This window comes from Danio rerio, chromosome 5 (assembly GCF_049306965.1).
Source record: "Danio rerio strain Tuebingen ecotype United States chromosome 5, GRCz12tu, whole genome shotgun sequence".
NCBI classification, from domain to species: domain Eukaryota; kingdom Metazoa; phylum Chordata; class Actinopteri; order Cypriniformes; family Danionidae; genus Danio; species Danio rerio.
In genome coordinates, this window is record NC_133180.1 from 3,059,729 (window position 1) to 3,081,430 (window position 21,702).

A 21,702-nucleotide genomic window follows, 5' to 3' on the forward strand; every position below is an offset into this window, starting at 1 on the left:
TCCCCTAACCCCAAATTCCACCTCTGACATCTGTTTCCTGAGACACCTCAGGCTCTTTTACCACTCTCTTTTCATCCCTTCTTTTATGACCCCTAGTTGTTTCCTCAAGCCATTTCCCATGTCCAATTGTTTTAATGGTATGCAAGTCTACAAGCAGATTATACACATATAACCTGAATATATAGATTAACTTCACACTCCAAAGAGCACAAAATCCACCTCACTGTCTGTCTGTCCATCCATGTGTCCGTCACTCCGTCTGTCCGTGTGTCCATCCATGTTGTCTACCTGTCTCTCCATGTGTTCGTCTGTCTGTCCGTCTATGTGTCAGTCCGTCCGTCTTTGTCTGTGTGTCTGTCCGTGAGTCTGTCTGTGTGTTCATTTGTCTGTCTGTCTTTGTGTCTTTCCATGTGTCCATCTGTCTGTCCATCCGTGTGTCCATCTGTGTGTCCGTCCGTTCATGTGACCGTCTGTCTGTCTGTCGTATGTCCGTCCGTGTGTCCGTCTGTGTGTCAGTCCATCCATGTGTACGTCCGTCTGTCTGTTTGTGTGTCTGTCCGTGTGTCTGTCTGTCTCCCCGTCCGTGCGTGTTGGTCCGTTTGTCTGTGTGTTTATCTGTCTGTCCGTCCGTGTGTCTGTCCGTGTGTTCGTCCGACTGTCCGTCCATGTGTCTGTCTGTGGGTTTGTCTGTCTGTCCATGTTTTCGTCCATACATCCGTCTGTCCATCCATGTATCCGTGTGTCTGCCTGTCCGTGTATCCGTGTGTCTGTCCGTCTATCTGTTCATCCGTCTGTCTGTCAATCCGTCTGTTTGTCTATCCATCCATTTGTCTGATTGTCTGTGTGTCTATCCATCCATGCTTATGTCTGTCTGTCCCTCTATCCGTCCATCTGTCCATCCATGTGTCCGTCACTCCGTCTGTCCGTGTGTCCATCCATGTTGTCTACCTGTCTCTCCATGTGTCCGTCTGTCTGTCCGTCTATGTGTCAGTCCGTCCGTCTTTGTCTGTGTGTCTGTCCGTGAGTCTGTCTGTGTGTTCATTTGTCTGTCTGTCTTTGTGTCTTTCCATGTGTCCATCTGTCTGTCCATCCGTGTGTCCATCTGTGTGTCCGTCCGTTCATGTGACCGTCTGTCTGTCTGTCGTATGTCCGTCCGTGTGTCCGTCTGTCTGTCCGTCCGGGTGTCCGTCTGTGTGTCAGTCCATCCATGTGTACGTCCGTCTGTCTGTTTGTGTGTCTGTCCGTGTGTCTGTCTGTCTCCCCGTCCGTGCGTGTTGGTCCGTTTGTCTGTGTGTTTATCTGTCTGTCCGTCCGTGTGTCTGTCCGTGTGTTCGTCCATACATCCGTCTGTCCATCCGTGCATCCGTGTGTCTGCCTGTCCGTGTATCCGTGTGTCTGTCCGTCTATCTGTTCATCCGTCTGTCTGTCAATCCGTCTGTTTGTCTATCCATCCATTTGTCTGATTGTCTGTGTGTCTATCCATCCATGCGTATGTCTGTCTGTCCCTCTATCCGTCCGTCTGTCCATCCATGTGTCCGTCACTCCGTCTGTCCGTGTGTCCATCCATGTTGTCTACCTACCTGTCTGTCCATGTGTCTGTCTGTCCGTCCGTCTATGTGTCTGTTCATGTGGGTCTTTGAGTGTTTTTATTGCTGAGTGTCTGAGTGTGTGTGTTTGAGTGTGTATTTTTTATGACAGTGTTTGTCTGAGTGTATGTGCACGCATGTGAGTGTATCTGAGTGTGTGTGTGAGTCTTTGTGTGCCTGAGAGAGTGTTTGTGTGTGTATATGTGTGTGTGTGTGTGTGTGTGTGTGTGTGAGTGTTAGAGTCAGCAATGCGTGTCACTCTAAAGTTTGTCTGTTTTCCTGAAGAGCCTCTGCTTATGAAGCACTTCTGCTGCTTCTGCTGTGTGATGTGATGATAAAAGGATGAACTTTCGGTCCTGATGCTGCAGTTTGACTCTGAGCTGCTCGACATGTGAAGGCTGATGCTGGTCATTAGATCATCACACATCAAACACACACGCACACAAACTAACCTGATTTTAGCTGCTGTCACAGCTTTATGCTGAGCTTTAATCATGATTTAAATTCAGTTTAATTTTCATCTTATATTGACTACAAGTTTTCAGTTTCAACTGTTTTTTTTAAACAATATTCATATTTATTTGCAGATTTATTTATATTTATTTGCTGATTTATTTATATTTATTTTCTGATTTATTTATATTTATTTGCTGATTTATTTTTGTTTATATTAATTTGCTGATTTATTTATATTTACTTGCCGAATTATATATATTTATTTGCTGATTTATTTAATTTATTTATATTATTTGCTGATTTGTTTATATTTATTTGCTGATTTATTTATATTTATTTGCTGATTTTTTTATTTATATTTATTTGCTGATGTATATTATTGAATTTTATATTTACTTGCAAATTATTTTATTTATTTATATTTATTTGCTGAATTATTTTATTTATATTTATTTGTTGATGTATTTCAATTATTATTTATTTTTATATTCATTTGCTGATTTTTTGTTTAATTGCTGATTTATATTTATTTGCTGATTTATACTTATTTATGTTTATGTTGATTTGCTAATTTATATTTATTTGCTGATTTTATTCATTTATATTTATTTGCTGATTTATTTTATTTATTTATATTTATTTGATGATTTTATTTATTTATATTTATTTGATGATTTATTTTTGTTTATATTAATTTGCTGATTTATTCATATTTACTTGCCGAATTATATATATATATATTTATTTGCTGATTTATTTAATTTATTTATATTTATTTGCTGATTTGTTTATATTTATTTGCTGATTTATTTATATTTATTTGCTGATTTTTTATTTATATTTATTTGCTGATGTATATAATTGAATTTTATATTTACTTGCAAATTATTTTATTTATTTATATTTATTTGCTGAATTATTTTATTTATATTTATTTGTTGATGTATTTCAATTATTATTTATTTTTATATTCATTTGCTGATTTTTTGTTTAATTGCTGATTTATATTTATTTGCTGATTTATACTTATTTATGTTTATGCTGATTTGCTAATTTATATTTATTTGCTGATTTAATTATATTTATTTGCTGATTTTATTCATTTATATTTATTTGCTGATTTATTTTATTTATTTATATTTATTTACTGATTTTATTTATTTATATTTATTTGCTGATTTTATTCATTTATATTTATTTGATGACTTATTTTATTTATTTATATTTATTTGCTGATTTATATTTTTTATTATTATTTATTTGCTTATTCATTTTATTTATTTAGAATTATTTGCTGATTCATATTTATTTATTAATAATATTTACTTGCTTATTTATATCTATGTTTATATTTATATGTATTTGTGTTTATATTTATATGTATTTATATATATTTATGTATTTTTTTTTTATTTTTTACATTTTGTACATTTAAGTCAATATGAGTTTAGTAAATTTTTCAACTAGCTGAAATGTATTTAAAAATACATATATTTTTTGTTTATTTTGCATTTCAAAATTAGTTTTTTCCACAAGTAGTTTAAATAGTTAAATACATGAAAAAGTAGCAAATAGTTAATAAAACACATTTACACACATAAGTGCAAAAAGAATAAATAAAAATAGAATATAATAATAACAAAAGCTGCAATTATATGTATATAAATAAATAATAAGGTAATAAATTATGTACAAAATAAATTGACATTTTGTTTAAATTAATTATTATATTATATTGTAATACTATTAATTAATTTATTATATATTCATATTTTAAAAAAAAATTCTAAAAATATCATGATTTAGAAAAAGCATATGATAAATCAAATGCTCTTGATGTATTTGTTGAATATTGTGACTGATTTCAGTATCTTATTGGTTTTTTCAGTGATTTACATGAGCTGTTTAATCATTCAGTTGTGTGTTGTATTACAGCTCTGCTCTGCTTGTCATGAGCCGTCATGCATCTTTAAAACACACTCCATATATATTTATTTATATTTGTATATCATTGTGCCAGAGTGCTTTGTTGGCCTGAATCTTGTGTTTCTGTGCTCAGAGTGCTTCCTTTAAAAGTCCAGATCCTGAATAAATCATGCTGTGACAAACGCAATGTGCCTCGATCACGGACTGAACCGCTTTTGTTGAAGTACAGCAGGACGCAAAACAGACGATGTGTTTTACACTTTACTGAACTCTCTGTGTTTACAGCAGCAGAAAAAAACACTTTCATTCATTCATTTTTCTTCAGCTTAGTTACTTTATTCATCAGGCTATAGGTGAATTATGTTAAATAAATTGGTCGTAGTGTATGAGTATGTGTGTGAATGAGTGTGTATAGATGTTTCCCAGTACTGGGTTGCAGCGGATATATTCCAACATATGCTGGAATAGTTGGCGGTTCATTCCGCTGTTGCATCCTTTGATAAATAAAAGGGATTAAGCTTAAAGAAATGTATGAATGAATGAATTTCCTAAACATATGATCAAGCGGGAGTAAATATGTAATGAGCATGAGTGGACCCACAACCGCACCTTGTGGAACAGCAGTAGTGAGAGTCTGAGATCTCGACTTAAAGTCCTTAATTTAATAATGCAGAAAACATGAGAACAAGTTTTGGATGAATAAATGAAATGTAGACAACCTGACAATAGTTTTGGCGCCTATCCAAGTTTTAGGAACATCAATGGTGGCTTATATGAAAGGCGAAGGCTAGATGATACTTATTTGAGCACAATTAAATATGATCATGGCTTGATTATTAATGATTTGATGAGGACAGTAAGGTCTGACTCTGCTTAGACTAAAGTCTCATCACTGAACAGAAATAATGTCCAGTATAGAATATAAAGTCCTGCTGCAGTGGAGACAGAATGAATATTGTGTCTGACTCCATCATGAGCTTGGAGGACTGCATCCATACATCTCTGACATGACTCAAATCACTGATTAATAAAGTCATCTGGAATGAAGAAGAAAGCCTTCCTGCAGGAAGGCTACACTTCAACACCTCCTCCTTCATCTTACCCCAGACATGCTCAATAATGTTGATTTCTGGTAACTGGGCTGGCCAATCTTGAAGCAGCTTGACCTTCTTTGCTTTCAGCAGCTTTGATGTGGAGGCTGAAGTATGAGCAGGAGCGCTATCCTGCTGGAGAATTGTCCCTCTCCTGTGGTTTGTAATGTAATGGGCAGCACAAATGTCTTGATACCTCAGGCTGTTGATGTTGATCCTCCACTTTGCAGATCTCTCGCACGCCCCCATACTGAATATAACCCCAAACCATGACTTTTCCTTCACCAAACTTGACTGATTTCTGTGAGAATGTGTCCATGCTGGTTCCAGTAGGTCTTCTGCAGTATTGGTGATGATTGGGATGCAGATCAACAGATGATTCATGGGAGAAATCCACCTTCTGACACTTTTCCAAATGATCAACTAGAAGTCAAGTTATTATTTGTTTTAGAGCTGTAAAGGCTCCACCCTCTTCTAGAAAGGGGACGGAGAGCAGCAGCAGCTAATTTGCATTTAAAGAAATGCACACGTTTTTGCCTCGTTTTGCTTTCAGACAAAAAGAGGCTTTTACAACATGATATAATACATAATCCTTGAGGGATTTTGAGCTTAAACCTCACAGATATGTCTTGGGGACACCTGAGACTTTATTAAATCTTGTAAAAAAAAAAATAATAATAATGTAGAACATGATCATCAATCCAGGGCTCGAAATTGCGACCGTTTTGGTTGCATATGCGCCCGAAATTTTATCTATGCGACCTTTAAAATATATTTGGGAGCATTTGTGCGAGTACATAAAATTGATGTTGTGCGACCAGTTTTCATAGCAAAACGTTCACCATATGCACGTAATTAGGAGGCATTCAAGCATTAAGCATCTTCGCACTTAAAAACTCTTGACTCTTTATTTAATTATTTATTCATTAATTCGTTTATTTATTCATTCATTCATTCATTTGTTTTTTCATTTATTCATTCATTCATTCATTCATTCGTTTTTTTCATTCATTCATTCATTCATTCATTCATTCATTCATTCATTCGTTTTTTCATTCATTCATTCATTCATTCATTCATTCATTCGTTTTTTCATTCATTCATTCATTCATTCGTTCATTCATTCATTCATTCATTCATTCATTCATTCATTGGTTTTTTCATTTATTCATTCATTCATTAGTTTTTTTCATTCATTCATTCATTCATTCATTCATTCGTTTTCCATTCATTCATTCATTTGTTTATTAATTCATTATTTCATTCATTCATTAACTTGTTTATTTATTCAAAAATTTATTTGCTCATTCATTAATTCATTTATTTATGCATTTGTTCATACTTTTCATTTATTTGTTTATTTGTTTATTCCTTCATTCATTTATTAATTTATTAAATCTTTAATTAATTTAATTCATTCATAAACTTTATTTATTCAATAAATTTCATTTGTTCTTTCGTTTGTTTTCATCCATCCATCCATCCATCCATCCATCCATATTAGTAAATAATATATTTACTAATATAGACAAATGAGATCTTATTGTAAAGTGTACTAAAATAATGAAAAAAATAATAACAGTTTGTTATTAAAGTGCCAAGATGTGTGCTCATGCGTATTTGTTTTGGATGACAGAAATAAAAATAAAGTGATATCAGCTGGGGATGAGTGGATGAACTTTCCCTTAAAAGTGTGCTTTGTTTCTGCACTTAAAAACTCTTGGCTCCATGCTGGTTCCAGTAGGTCTTCTGCAGTATTGGTGATGATTGGGATGCAGCTCAACAGATGATTCAGGGGAAAAATCCACCTTCAACACTTTTCCAAATGATCAACTAGTAGTCAAGTTATTATTTGCTACTCTTACAACTGGGATCCACCACAAGAGTTTTGTCAGGTAGTAGATATGGTGTATATATCTGTAAATATCCTGATTAGATTATTTCACCACAAAAAACATACACAGAAGCTCAAAGGACTTCAATATAAGCTGTTGAAATTCAGATTAAACTACGTAATTGTCACTCAGGGCTGCTGTTTATGCTACTGAGGGAGAGATGGGCACTAGTGGGCGGGGCTTTCCCCCTCTCATGACACGTACAAAGGCAGAATGTCAATCAAAGTGTTTCTGCAGACTGTTTATATTGAGTCTGATTATAAACAATACAATTAATACATTTTTACCATTAGAAGCTGGTTGTATTCACACACCATTGCCACATAATCCCTTATAAAAGTAATTTGTGCATAACAGGACCCCTTTAATGTATCTACTATTTGAACAGCATTTGATTATACTGATTTTTCAATAATTGATTGAACTAAATTATGTAACGTATTTTAATGTAACTTGCTGTAAGTGCAGGCCTCTTATTTGAAGTGTCCAAACTGTGAACTTGACAGATTTGTGTGCTTGTGCATGTGTGTGTGTGTGTTTGTGTTGTGTAAAGGTTTTATGCTTTCAAACTTTCTGTACGGGGGAGAAATTTTAGCCTGTCGTGAAATATTCATATGTTAGAAAGAGTCTCCAAAAAACCCAGGCAAAGTTGGAGCCGTTTCAACTCATCTTTTCTTTTCCCCATGCATGTGTGTTTTATTTTATCCAAAAATATTTACTTACACTCATATAGTCTAAAAACTTACTTTTTTTTCTCTTCTGCGGATGTTTAACAGAGCATTACCTGTGCTCTTATTCATGCGACAGACTTAAACGACAAAACTTCATAACATTATCACAATATGATTTGTCATATACATGGCTATTTACAGCATAACAAATGCAGAGGATAATGCAAACCTCATCCGCTGTTTTGACTGTGTGTGTGTGTGTGTGTTTGTGTGTGTGTGTGTGTGTGTGTGTGTGTGTGTGTGTGGGTGGGTGTGGGTGTGTTTTTCATTCATTCATGTGTTTATTCATTCATTCATTTATTTTTTTATTTATTCATTCATTTATTCGTTTATTTATTCATTTATTTTTTTCATTTGTTTATTTATTTATTTATTCATTTATAAATTCGTTCATTTATTCATTCATTCATTCATTTATTCGTTTTTCATTCATTCATTCATTCATTCATTCATTCATTCGTTTTTCATTCATTCGTTCATTTCTTTATTAATTCATTATTTCATTCATTTATTAACTTTTTAATTAAAAAATTAATTTGCTTATTCATTAATTCTTTTATTTATTCATTTGTTCATACTTTTCATTTATTCGTTTTTGTTTATTCCTTCATTCATTTATTAATTTATTAAATCTTTAATTAATTTAATTTATTCATAAACTTTATTTATTCAATAAATTTCATTTGTTTATTCATTAATTTGTTAATTTATTCATTTATTCTTTTATTTATTCATTTGTTTATTTATTCATTAATTTATTAATTAATTAATTAATTCATTCATTTTTTCATTTTTCATTCATTCTTCATTCATTCGTTCATTCATTTGTTTATTTTTTAATTAATTTATTCATTCATTTATTCATTCATTCTTTCATTTGTTTTATTTATTCATTCATTCATTCATTCATTCATTTGTTTATTAATTCAATATTTTATTCATTCATTAACTTGTTTATTTATTCAAAAATTAATTTGTTCATTCATTCATTTATTTGTTTGTTTATTCATTGGTTCATACTTTTCATTTATTCATTTATTTGTTTATTCCTTCATTTATTTATTAATTTATTAAGTGTTTAATTAATTTAATTCATTCATTAACTTGTTTATTCATTTACTTGTTTATTCATTAACTTTTTTATTCGTTTGTTTATTCATTCATTCATACGTTTCATTTTTCAGTATTCATTAATTTATTCATTAGTTTATTCCTTCATTCATTTGTTTATTAATTTATTCTTTTGTTCATTCTTTCATTTATTCATTAATTTCTAAGTTTTTTCATTCATTCATTCATTAATTAATTAGTTTGTTCATTCATTTTGTTTATTCATTCATACATTTATTCCTTCATTCATTTGTTTATTTATTTGTTCATTAGTTTGTTTATTCATTCATTCATTTATTCATTCATTTATTTGTTTATTAATTCATTCTTTCATTCATTCATTCTTGTCATTCATTAATTCATTATTCATTCATTCTTTTGCTTGTTTTTTCATTCATTTCATTTATTAATTAGTGTTTTATTCATTCATTTTTTTCATTCATTTTTTCATACACCCATTTATTAATCCATTCATTCATTCAGTTTGTTTTTCATTCATTTGTTTGTTTATTTATTCATTCATTTATTTATTCAGTGGTTTCATTCATTCTTTCGTTTGTTTCCATCCATCCATCCATCCATTCATATTAATAAATAATATATTTACTAATATAGACAAATGAGATCTTATTGTAAAGTGTACTAAAATAATGAAAAAAATAATAACAAAATGCCAAGATGTGTGCTCATGCTTATTTGTTTTGGATGACAGAAATAAAAATAAAGTGATATCAGCTGGGGTTGAGTGGATGAACTTTCCTTTAAAAGTGTGCTTTGTTTCTGGTGTTTTCTCTTGTCAAGATGAAGCCCATAGGAGGGAGACAAACAGGATCATCTTCATCTTCTGTCAGGACAAACGCTGCGCTGTGGACAGCTGTACACACACCAGGAACAGCGGACACCGTCAGAAGAAGCAGAGGTGAAGCCCTTCACAGAGACTTCCCGCACTATGGATCTGACATTTGCAGTGAAGTCTCTAAATATAGTCACATTTAGTATATGTTAACGTTATATTGAAGCATTTGTTTACATTTTCCAAAACTACTAACCACAGAGTTATGTGAGGTAAAAATATCAATCAGCATAAGCATTTATAGATTTTAAATGAGGGAAATAAACAAACATTAGATGTGCCACATACAGTTGAAACCAGAAGTTTCCATACACCATATAAAGGCACATAATAATTTTAAAAAGTCAGATGTTAATGTGACTAAACTTTTTCTCTTTGAAGTAAGTTAGGATGATCAAATGTGTTTCTGCTCTGCTTAATAGCAGAATAATGAGAGAGATATTTGTTGACAAATTGTTATAACTTTTCTTGAAAGTCAAGTTTACATACAATAAGATTATTCTGCCTCTGAAAAAGCTCAGATGATGATGTCAGGGTTTTGGAAGTTTCTGATTGGCTAATTGACAACATTTGAGTTAATTGGAGGCACAACTGTAGAAAGCTTAAACACACTGCTTCCTTGTGTGACAACATGGGAGAATCAACAAGACAGAATCAACAGAAAAGCCAGATCACAATTAGGTAAATTACTCTGGGAAAAAAAATAATGTTTGGAGACATGTCCTGTGCTCTGATGGAGATAAGATTGAACTGTTTGGCCATAATGACCAGCGTTACACTTGGAGGACAAAGGGGAAAGCTTACAAGCCTAGGAACAACATCCCAACTGTGAAGTAAGGGGGCGGCAGCATCATGTTGTGGGGCTGCAGTAGGGACTGGTCCACTTCACAGCATAGATGGCATCATGAAGAAAGAACATTATGGAGAAATACTGAAGCAACATCTCAAGAATGCCAGGAAATTAATATTTGGCCACAAATGGGTTTTACAAACAGACCATAAGCCTAAGCATACTGCCAAATGAGTTCAAATGTGCTTTAAGGACAACAGAGTGAATGTTTTGGAGTGGCCATCACAAAGCCCTGATCTCAATCCTATAGAGAATGTGTGGGCAGAGTTGAAAAAGCTTGTGCGATCAAGACAGCCAACAAATCTGACTCAGATTTAGCAATTGTGTCAGGAGGAATGGGCCAAAATTCCTTCAAACTATTGTGAGAAGCTTGTGGAAGGAGACCCAAAACATTTGACCAAAGTTATACAGTTTAAAAGCAAAGCTAACAAACACCAAGGAATGTGTGTAAACTTTTGACTGGAAATTAATAAAAAATTCTCTCATTATTCTGGCATTTATCAAATATAAATCATTTAGGTAATCTTAACGGACCTAAAATAGTAAACGTTTAATATGATTTACCATCAAACATTAAAAAAAAATGGTTATGTTCCTTTTTTAGAGTGTGTGTAAACTTCTGGATTCAATTTTAGATGTGACTAAAAGAAGTCTGATTTTTACAGTAGATAACATACTGTGTAAAAATTCTGTAATACAAACTGCACAAACCAAAAGAAATAATGCCAATCAACGTTTTTTAGATGTTATTATCAGTATTATTAGTTTTTAAGAAATCTATAAGCTTGTGTGCTCCAAAATGAATGTTTAGGAGATATAAAACTGATATAAACATGTTAAACATGCAAAGCTTGTAGTTTGCATCTTCTACCTTTATGAAGCAATGATTTTTTTCATGTCATCTCAAACTACAGTCTCTCATCAAATCATAGCCAATCAAATGCTCTTTAGTATCTGTCATGCCCCGCCCACTTTAAGATCCTTCTCATTTGCTTTTCGTCTGATGTGCTTGAGCTCAACCACTCTCACTGGCAGAGCTGTGATAAAACAAAACGCTATTAGGTGTTTTTTTAAAGGGGAGGAGCTACACTATGTCCCGCCCTCTCTTTGTGCTTCGCTTGAGATTACGTCAAACATTGAATAAAAAATGCATATTTCAAAGCACTTCATGAGCACTTTAATATTTAATAAAACCAATTTGAATAATAACATGAATTATATAAAGTTAACTCTAAAAAAAAAAGTATGTTTGTATCTAGGGCTGGGAGATATTGCAAAATAAATGATAACGATATCATGTTTCATATCGTTCGGAATCTATAGTAATTGAATATTTTTTAACAATGTTTTTGTTAGGATTTGTTATTTATTTAACCACTTTACCAACATTACTAAGGCAAACAGTTCTAATAGTTAAAACTGTAAGCAATGTTTTTCAGTTGTCCATTCATTTTCCTTCGGCTTAGTCCCTTTATTCATCAGGGGTCGCCACAGCAGAATGAACTGCCAACTTATCCAGCATTTGTTTTACACAGCAGATACCCTTCCAGCTGCAACCCAGTACTGGGAAACACCCATACACACTCATTCTCTCTCACACACACACACACACTCATACACTACGGCCAATTTAGTTGATCAATTCCCCTAGTGCATGTGTTTGGACTATGGGGGAAACCGGAGCACCCAGAGGAAACCCACGTGAATGCGGGGAGAATATACAAACTCCACACAGAAACACCAACTGACCCAGTTTGGGCTCAAACCAGCAACCTTTCTGTGAGGTGATTGTGCTATCCACTGCGCCACCGTGATGCTCTTGATAATTGATATATTTTTGGTAATTGATATATTTAGAACTTATTTTAATACTCACTGATTAGGCTTTTCAGAGTAACTGAAGCACCAGCTGTAAAGGCTCCGCCCTCTTTTAGAAAGGGGGTGGGGCAGCAGCTCATTAGCATTTAAGGAGAGACACACGCAAAAACAGAGTGTATTATCCAAAAAAAAAGGCATTTATAGCAGGATATAATGACTATCTGTGAGGTGTTTTGAGCTGAAGCTTCACAGACACCTTCTCACCTTTCAGTTATATTACTTCTTGTAAAAAAAAAAGAGCAAAATTTGAACCGTTTAATAATTGTGCTGTGTGGACACATGCTGGTGTGAAACCCGAGAGCAGGTCTAAATCAGCACTGAGTGAGACACACACACACACACACACACACACACGCTTCAGTCAGTCAGGAGGTCAAACTCTAAATCTACTACAACTAACTCCAGCTGAGACCTGTGAGAAGGACATGAGTAGATCTTCATTTAGCCCTTCAATTCCTTCATTCCTCCGTCTTCTGTTTTCATTTCTGTCTGGGGATTAAATGAAATCTCTGCAGAGACTGAACCGGAGTCAAAGGCTTTGTGCAGAATTGAAAATAAAAACAAACATGTTCACAAATACAAGAGATCAGATTGTCAGGGCTTGAAATGAACCTTTTTTTTCTTGGTAGCACCGGTGCTCCTAACTCAGGGCTATTCAAGTAGTAATATGGATATGTAATAGGCATATACATGACCGTCATTCCTACCGGTAAATGTACGTTACATGTCAAATACGAAAGTGAAAGCATGCTGAAATATTAACGAGAGCTGTTTATCCGTTAGGAAAATTGACTGAAGTGCAGTCTTATCTGTTATTTCTCTATCTAATGTAAAGCCTATAATGCATACTGCTAGCTAAGGGCTATTTATGAGAAAATCTTACCTCTGATTTATACTTGGTGGACTACAAAATAAACCATGAAACTCTGACCAATGTGAGGAGAGTTTACTCGCACGTGACTTGTTTTTGTCACGGTCAGGGGTTTGGGGAAAAGAAGCGAGGACTCAATTGCAGAAAATAATATAGGTTTTATTAATAATAAAGTACAAATAAAACAAAAAGGCAAAACAAACTACCCCGAGGGGGAAAACATTACTAGAACACAAACAAACTTGGCTGGACTGGCGAGACAAGACTGGAGCAGGAACACAGGGTGAGTGTAGACAACGAACTGGAACAGGACAGCAGACATGAGGGGAATATGAACAGAAGTAAATTAACACATAAACAAATGAACACAATTAACTAATAATGGCTTAACAAGGAGGGTGGGACTAGACAATAGATGGGAGAGCACATGACACAAAGAGACAACACAAGCCATGCGCTCACATAAAACAGGACAAGACTGAAGCACGTAGCCACAGTGTAAACACAGAGCCAAGTGCTTGGACAACACAAATAGACGCAAGACACGAGCACATGATAGATGAACAACTTATAGTGCGCTCACACATATGCAACGCACATGTCTCATCTCAGCGTCAACCAAAACCGAAATCAACTAGACGAAGACGCTGAGAATGAAACCGATGCAGACAGACGAAAGCACAAACACGAGTACAAGAGCACACAGAGACAAACAAAATGACAGAAACAGGACAAGACAGAGCTAGTGTCCGAACTCTGCCACCAAAACAAGAATTTACAAGACCAGAGTGGCAGAACCCTGATTGTTTTAGCTCTTTTGGTCCGTTTAGATCAGTGGTTGCCAACCTTTTTTTTGCCTGTGACCTCCTTTTTCCCCCAGAAAATATTGTAAGGTCCCCCTCCACATTTAATGATATAATCACTCATATAAGTTTGCAGTAATGATGACAAAAAATTTGTTTTCAAAGAAACGTTATGTTTATTACTATGTGAAGTTTATTCATAAACTAATTTCGAGAGGATCATGTGCTTATGATTTATCATGGCCGGTCTTGTAATTGCTAATCACTATCTTCCAATCACATGAGCCCTAAGCTACTATAAATAACCATTTTTTTGTCCATTTTATCTTCGTTTGGAAGAAACCCCCCGCCTTCCTCCCCTATTCTCCTCCTTTACCTCTGATCGGGTGGCATGGCGGCCCAGTGGTTAGCAGTGTGAGCCCCACAGCAAGAACACTGCTGGTCCTGGTCCTTCTGTGAGGAGTTTGTATGTTCTCCCCGTGTCCGCGTGGGTTTTCCCCTGGTTCTCCGGTTTCCTCCCACCATCCAAAGACATTCAACACGTATAACAATCAAGCATTTGTTTAACCCCTGTGTTCCCTTAGCTACCGCAGTCGGGGAGTTCTGAGATCCACCGAGCTCAGGCTCCCCTCTCGCTCTGCCAACGGGAGGAAGCCCCGGGCTCGAGGATCCCTTGAGCTCGGGGCTCTCTCCCGGGACAGCATGCCAAACAAGCTTTTTATGAATCATCAGCTAAGTGTGAACTCTTGAAATCTAGATAATATGTTTATGCACAAATAATAGCCTAATGTTTCCCAGTGATGGGTTGTAGCTGAAAGGGCTTCTGCTGTGTAAAACATGTGCTGGATAGGTTGGCGGTTCATTCCGCTGTGGTGACCCCGGATTAATAAAGAGACTAAGCCAAAAAAGAAAATGAATGAATAAAGGAATAATAGCCTAATGTAAAATATAAAAGCAAAACATCTGTAGGCCATTTGTAACTGAAAAGCGTAAGCCTTTGGCCTTTAAATTGACCCTATTTAAAATTCAATAACACAAATATCAGTATTCACACTGGTATATAAGGGAAAAATAATATTGGCTATTACAAATGTACTACTTGCATGTTATTTGTTATGCTCTATCAATTAGCGTGAGGATTGCTACGAGGCGAATCAGTGAGACTCTGACTCTGTCTCTCTCTGATGGATTACAAGTTTGTCCATTGTTGGTCAGCTAGGGCAGTGGTCCTCAACCTGTTTATCACCACGCACTGGTCAACGCTTGACAATTTTTCCGCGTGGGGGTGTTTCATAGGTTGCATTGCGACCATCAACCATTTTCTCTGAGGATGACAAACTGACACAACATTGCTGTCACTCTGATACATTCATTCATTTTCTTCTTGGCTTAGTTCCCCCATCAATCCGGGGTCACCACAGCGGAACGAACCAACAACCCATCCAGCAAGTTTCTACACAGCGGATGCCCTTCCAGCCGCAACACATCACTGGGAAACATCCACACACACATTCACACACACACTCATACACTACGGACAATTTAGCCTACCCAGTTCACCTGTACCGCATGTCTTTGGACTGTGGGGGAAACCGGAGCACCCGGAGGAAACCCACGCGAAGGCAGGGAGAACATGCAAACTCCACACAGAAACACCAACTGAGCCGAGGTTCAAACCCAGCGACCTTCTTGCTGTGAGGCGACAGCACTACCTACAGCACCACTGCCTCGCCCACTCTGATACAAGGTTTATTTATGGTGAAAAGTACAAAGCGCTGCAGTGTTTGTGTGTGCTGTGTTTGTCTGAGAAAATTACTCTTATTGAAATGTGAATATTCCATACAAGCTGAAGCTGATCGGTCAATTCTTGTCACGTGACTCGCGGTGCGCTCACGGCCCGGGGTTAATTGGTGTGAGCGTGTCACGCCACTTGTGCGTGCAAGCCGCACACCTCCATTGGAAACAACAAACTTGTGCAAACTCTAGAAATACACAATATGCAAAGGGGCCCTAAAGGCGGCCGCCGTCATTTGCTATCTCCATCAGTTGATCTTCTTGCACAGTCATGCTGGATTCACCTGATTTGTTGACAAGTGGGTTGTAGATCTATTCCTTGGCAGTTCACAGGTCGTTCACTGGGTCTTTCCCCTTAGCAAAGAAACTTTTAAAAGACGCCTGTTTCTTGCTCATTTTGCTGCTTAAGGGTTAAATTTTGGAGCTCAAGTGACTGAGATGTAAACAAGTGAATATCATCATTTTTCAAAATAAAAGACTTTACAAAATTAAAGATCGTTCAGACTTGGATAATAGATAAAACAAAAATAATTAATGATTTCTTGTGTGGCCCGGTACCAATTGATCCACGGACTGGTGGTTAACGACCACTGAGATAGAGGATAAAATGAACTAAGGCAGCGTGAGCATTCTCCTAATTGTCCACTGCTAAGATTTTATATATATATATATATATATATATATATATATATATATATATATATATATATATATATATATATATATATATATTCGTGCTGTCAATCGATTAAAAAAAATTGAGTTATTAATTGCACCTTTTTTAAAAAAAATTATCGCGATTAATCGAATTTAAAATACTGAAACTTGTAATTTTGGCTATTCAAATGTAAAATTAATGCAAACGCAAGAAAAAACTATTTAAATTAAAAATATAATTGTTTAATAGAATTTTTGTTTAACTTGTAACACAGATTTCTTCATGTAAACAACATACCCACAATAAACCATAAAGATCCTGGCCTGACAGCCATATTTATTACAGAAATTAAAACACAGGCATGTTAATGCCATTTAAATTTCAAAACAATCAATGCCAATAAAGAAAACACTGATTTCCATTTTCCAAGTGGACTGCAAAAAAATGCCAAAATACAGGAATTGCAGATGTGGAAAATGAAAAATTATTTCATCCCTCCTAGCTCTTCAGGTAGCCTATGTCGCGCGCAACTCACCCCCACCGTCCTTCAGGTACATCTCGCGCGCACACGCCCCTACTCAGATACGTCGCTCACTCCACCCCTGACACCCCTCAAAGGGCCTGACACAGACACACACACAACGCGCTGCAGATGTTTTGGCCCCAACGGCCTTCCATACTGGAGCGACTCCCCTCAGATTGAACACGCATGATCACGTTCATCAAATTTGCTTAAACTAAGCGTCCTAAACTAAGCGTCCTAAAGTATTACTGTATTTCACAAGGATTCTGACACAACAACGCGAAGCATACGCTTTCATTGCATTTAATGAGGAAACACGCTAAAATTGGAGGGCTCATGCTGAAAGGCAGAGTAATGCCCTGTCTTTGACAGCTCGCGACTTCACCAGACGTTCTGAGTACATTCACATAAGACACCAATACTCCGATTTTAATATGATTAAGATAATACTCTTATTAAAATTCTACTGTGTAGCCTAAGCAGCGATTTTATTACCTTAAAGGAACACCGAGTCACGAAATGCGGAGGATTTTCTTTCTGTTCGCCATGCGGTATCAACTTACAACAGAAGTTGAAAGTTAAAATGAAACACCCGAAGTTGCATGAAACTCTGGAGAGCCTGGTGATGCGACTAATTGTTTTATACTGAAACTTGCCTTCAAAAAGTGCTTCCTTGGTCTTATCCACATTTCTTGCATGTTAAACACACGTCCACCACAACAGGAAGTAAAAAAAACCTGCAACTGCGTTAATTGCGTAAATTTTTTTTACGGCGTTAATTATTTAAAATTAATCGCATGCGTTAACACACGAATTTTGACAGCGGTAATATATATATATATATATATATATATATATATATATATATATATATATATATATATATATATATATATATATATATATGTTTTTTTTTTTTATAAATATGTTTTTTTTTTTATTATGACCCCCCTGCTGGGAACCGCTGGTTTAGAAACTTTGCCGTGTGAAAGCAAACCGCACCAAGAACAAAACGCAACATTGTTTCAATTTTAATCCCTGTTTCAGAACGAAACAGGTGTGAAAACACCCTAAGCCAAAGGAAAATGAATAAATGAATGAATGAAAAACACACTGAGCAATATTAATCTGTAATATTCATTCCCACAGCTGTTAATCAGCGGTCTGATCTTTGAACTCATATCTAGACATTATTCTTCAGTGTGTGTGTGTGTGTGTGTGTGTGTTGTGAATGAAAGCATCACTCATGCACATTTGACATGACGTACATGAGAAGCTCTCTTTGATCGTGTGTTTTTCGGTGAGATCAAGAAAAGCACAGAGAGTGATTTCAGACTCAGAATAAAGGGAAGCACTTTTCATTTTTCCTGCTCTGCTTCCTGTCCTCTGACGCTGTGTTTCGGAGAGGTGTGTGTGTGTTTGTGTGTGTCGCTCCGCCATCTGTGAGGTATCAAGCGGGACGTCCTTTGGGGAAAAGAGCACAACAATGCAGGTGGCTTTTGGCTGTGTTTGTGAGAAGGTCGTGCCCTCGTCTGACGGCTGATTAATGCTCATTTACTGACACAACAATGAGCCGCTTCACTGAGTAATACACTCTGAAGTCTGGAGAAGGTTTACACTTACGTCATCAATGTGTGTGTGTGTTGCGTCTTACCCTATTGAGCTTCTGAAGTGATCTTGAGTCTTGCAGTATTTGATGGTAAGGTCATATGGACAGTAAAGCTCTTTCTCTCTCTCTCTCTCTGTGTGTGTGTGTGTGTGTGTGTGTTGCGTCTCACCCTTCTGTGTGTCTGAAGGGCTCTCAAAGTATTTGACGATCAGGTCCTGTACAAGTATAGCACAACTGTGTGTTTGTGTGTGTTTGTCTATATGTGATTGTTTGTGTGTGTGTGTTTGTGTTATTGTGTTTATGTTTATATTCACGTAATTGTGTGTGATTGTGTGTATGCATGAATGTTTGTATGTGTGGAGAAATGTGTGTGTCTCAGGAGAGAACCCCAGACTTCCCTCCCTTCCTTCTCCAGACACTTTCTTCAGCTCCTCCAGGGGGGATCTCGAGGTATTCCCATCCAAGAGACATAGTCCTTGTTCACACTAAAGCCTGGTTTATACTTCTGCGTGGAGTGATCGGCGTGACCCACTGCGCATGCAGTGCGCGTTGTAGTGCATTTATACTTCTGCGTGTGTTTGTGTTGCTCTGCAATATCACTTCCGACACACTAGCTGGCAGTGAGCTATCGATGTTCCTCTGTGTCGAGTTTCTTCGCTGGTGTTTTGTTTTTTCTGAACACTTCCTTAATGTACAAGTAGCTCAAACTCGCTCATTTTGAGGGAGGAACTGGTGGATGTGCAACAACTTTATTCATAAGGTAAACACAAAACAACAGTCTACATCTGGAGCTCCTTCACGAGACTCCACACTTGTAAACATTCGCTCTATCGGGTTTACTCTGCTCTCACCTCCACCCATATTTGTCAGTGCTACCCAGCTGACCAATCACAGAGCTTGCGCTCTGCGTCATTGCAATTAGGGGTGTCACGATTTCGATTAAAGATCAAAATTTATGCTTAATTTCGATTATCGAATCAAAAAATAGAATCGTCGATGCTGCCACGCCCCCATGTCACGTCAGCTTGGCTTGCCAAGCGGGAAAAAACAGGCTTGTTGAAGTGCTTGTTAAACTGCAGACGCAGGAGACCCGTCGACAGAACTTAAACCCTCTCCTCTTTCAATGAAGTCGCCGGTGTGTAAGCATTTTGGATTTCCAGTGAGTTATGTTGACAACGTTCGTGTTGTTGACAAAAAAAAAACACAGTTTTGCAAGCTCTGCTATGTACGTATTAGGTACGGTTCGTCCGATAGACAACAACGGCATCGTGATCCTCCGCCCGCCCCGTTGCAAATCCGCTTGTGAAAAGTACACACTCAGGCCCTGCTTACACTGTCTTTGTTTTTAAATGGCATTTTAGAACGACAACGATTTGACGTCCACAGTGGCGTGTAGCATTTCTGAGCAGCCCTCCTTCCTCTCTACCTCTGATAATGCACATCACGTGACCACACAGACACAGACGCACACACAGTCATGCGCTCGAGACAGCAGGTCCAGGCAGTCAGAGGACGGCTTCAATCTTTCACTCACTTGTACTTAGTCATTTTAGTGAACACCTCAGATACTGTTGGCTGGTTCCTGTTGGTCGTGCGTCTTTTTTACCGACGCCATTATAACGACACAGATCACTGCCTATTCACGAGTCCCGCAGAAAAAGTGATTGACAGGTGGTAATTATGTGTGTATCTTGCCTTTATTCATTTACTGTATGATTTGTTTATGGGTAAAACAAAGACCATGCAGGTCAGGTAGTTTAAACGGTAGGCTACAAATAATTAATTGGTCATTAATTAATTATTCATAATCCAAAATCGAATCGAATCGTGCCTTTAGAATCGAAAATGTAATCGAATCGAGGATTTGAAGGAACGTGACACCCTTAATTGCAATGTGTAATTACATTTTTTGAGAGGTGCGCGTCAGCGAGGGCTATGCTACTGCGACGCAGCCTACCCATGCTCTTGACGGAAACACTGCTTTATTCACTAATTTATTTATTACTTTTCCTTTTTAGCTTAGTCCCTTTATTAATCTGGGGTCGCCAAAGCGGAATGAACCACCAACTTATCCAGCACATGGTTTACGCAGTGGATGCCCTTCCAGCTGCAACCCATCACTGGGAACCGCCATACATACTTAATCACGCACATACAACATACACTACAGCCAATTTTAGCCTACCCAATTCACCTGTACCGCATGTCTTTGGACTTGTGGGGGAAACAGGAGCACCCGGAGGAAACCCACACGAACGCAGGGAGAACATGCAAACTCCACAAAGAAATGCAAACTGATCCAGCAGAGGCTCGAACCAGCGACCCTCTTGCTGTGAGGCGATCGTGCTACCCACTGCACCACCGTGTCGCCGACATTAACATGAAATGTTTCATTTTACATTATTGAAAAAGAAACTAATATTAAAAAACTGTATATATTAAATGTGAAATATATTTATTTGTTTAAATATAATCAGTGAAACACTTTTCAGTTTTTACTAAACTCTTTTTGCTCATCATCTGTTTATTTTAAAGTCTTTAAATTTAATATTAAGCATTGAGATGCAAATACTTAATTTAATTCATAGGGCATATGATTGCATAAATATAATTCAATAATTCATATAAAGCATAACATTTAAGAAATATTAACACATTAATTAGATAAAATTAACAGCTGCACTGAAAAAAATATGTAGCCCAGCCTTGTATGAATGATTCGAACAACAAAAAGTATTCATCCTAAAACATGAAATGAATGTTATAGAAAGCACAAACGTAGCTTTCTCAAGCATCAACATATTGTTACAACACCAACTTATATATTTTTGATTGTATTTCTTGAAGAGTAATGCTTCATTGAATGCAATGAATCTGGCAGATAGAACCTTATAATTCCAAGAAGAAAATGACTTCAGAATGAGAAGGTTATCTCTGCATTTACTGTGTTTTTTTTTACTCCAATTTGCAAATGTAAGAGAACTTTGATCATTTGCAGGGCTCGAAATGAACCTTTTTGATTGGTAGCACCGGTGCTCCTAACTTAAAAAATGTACGCTCATCAGCCA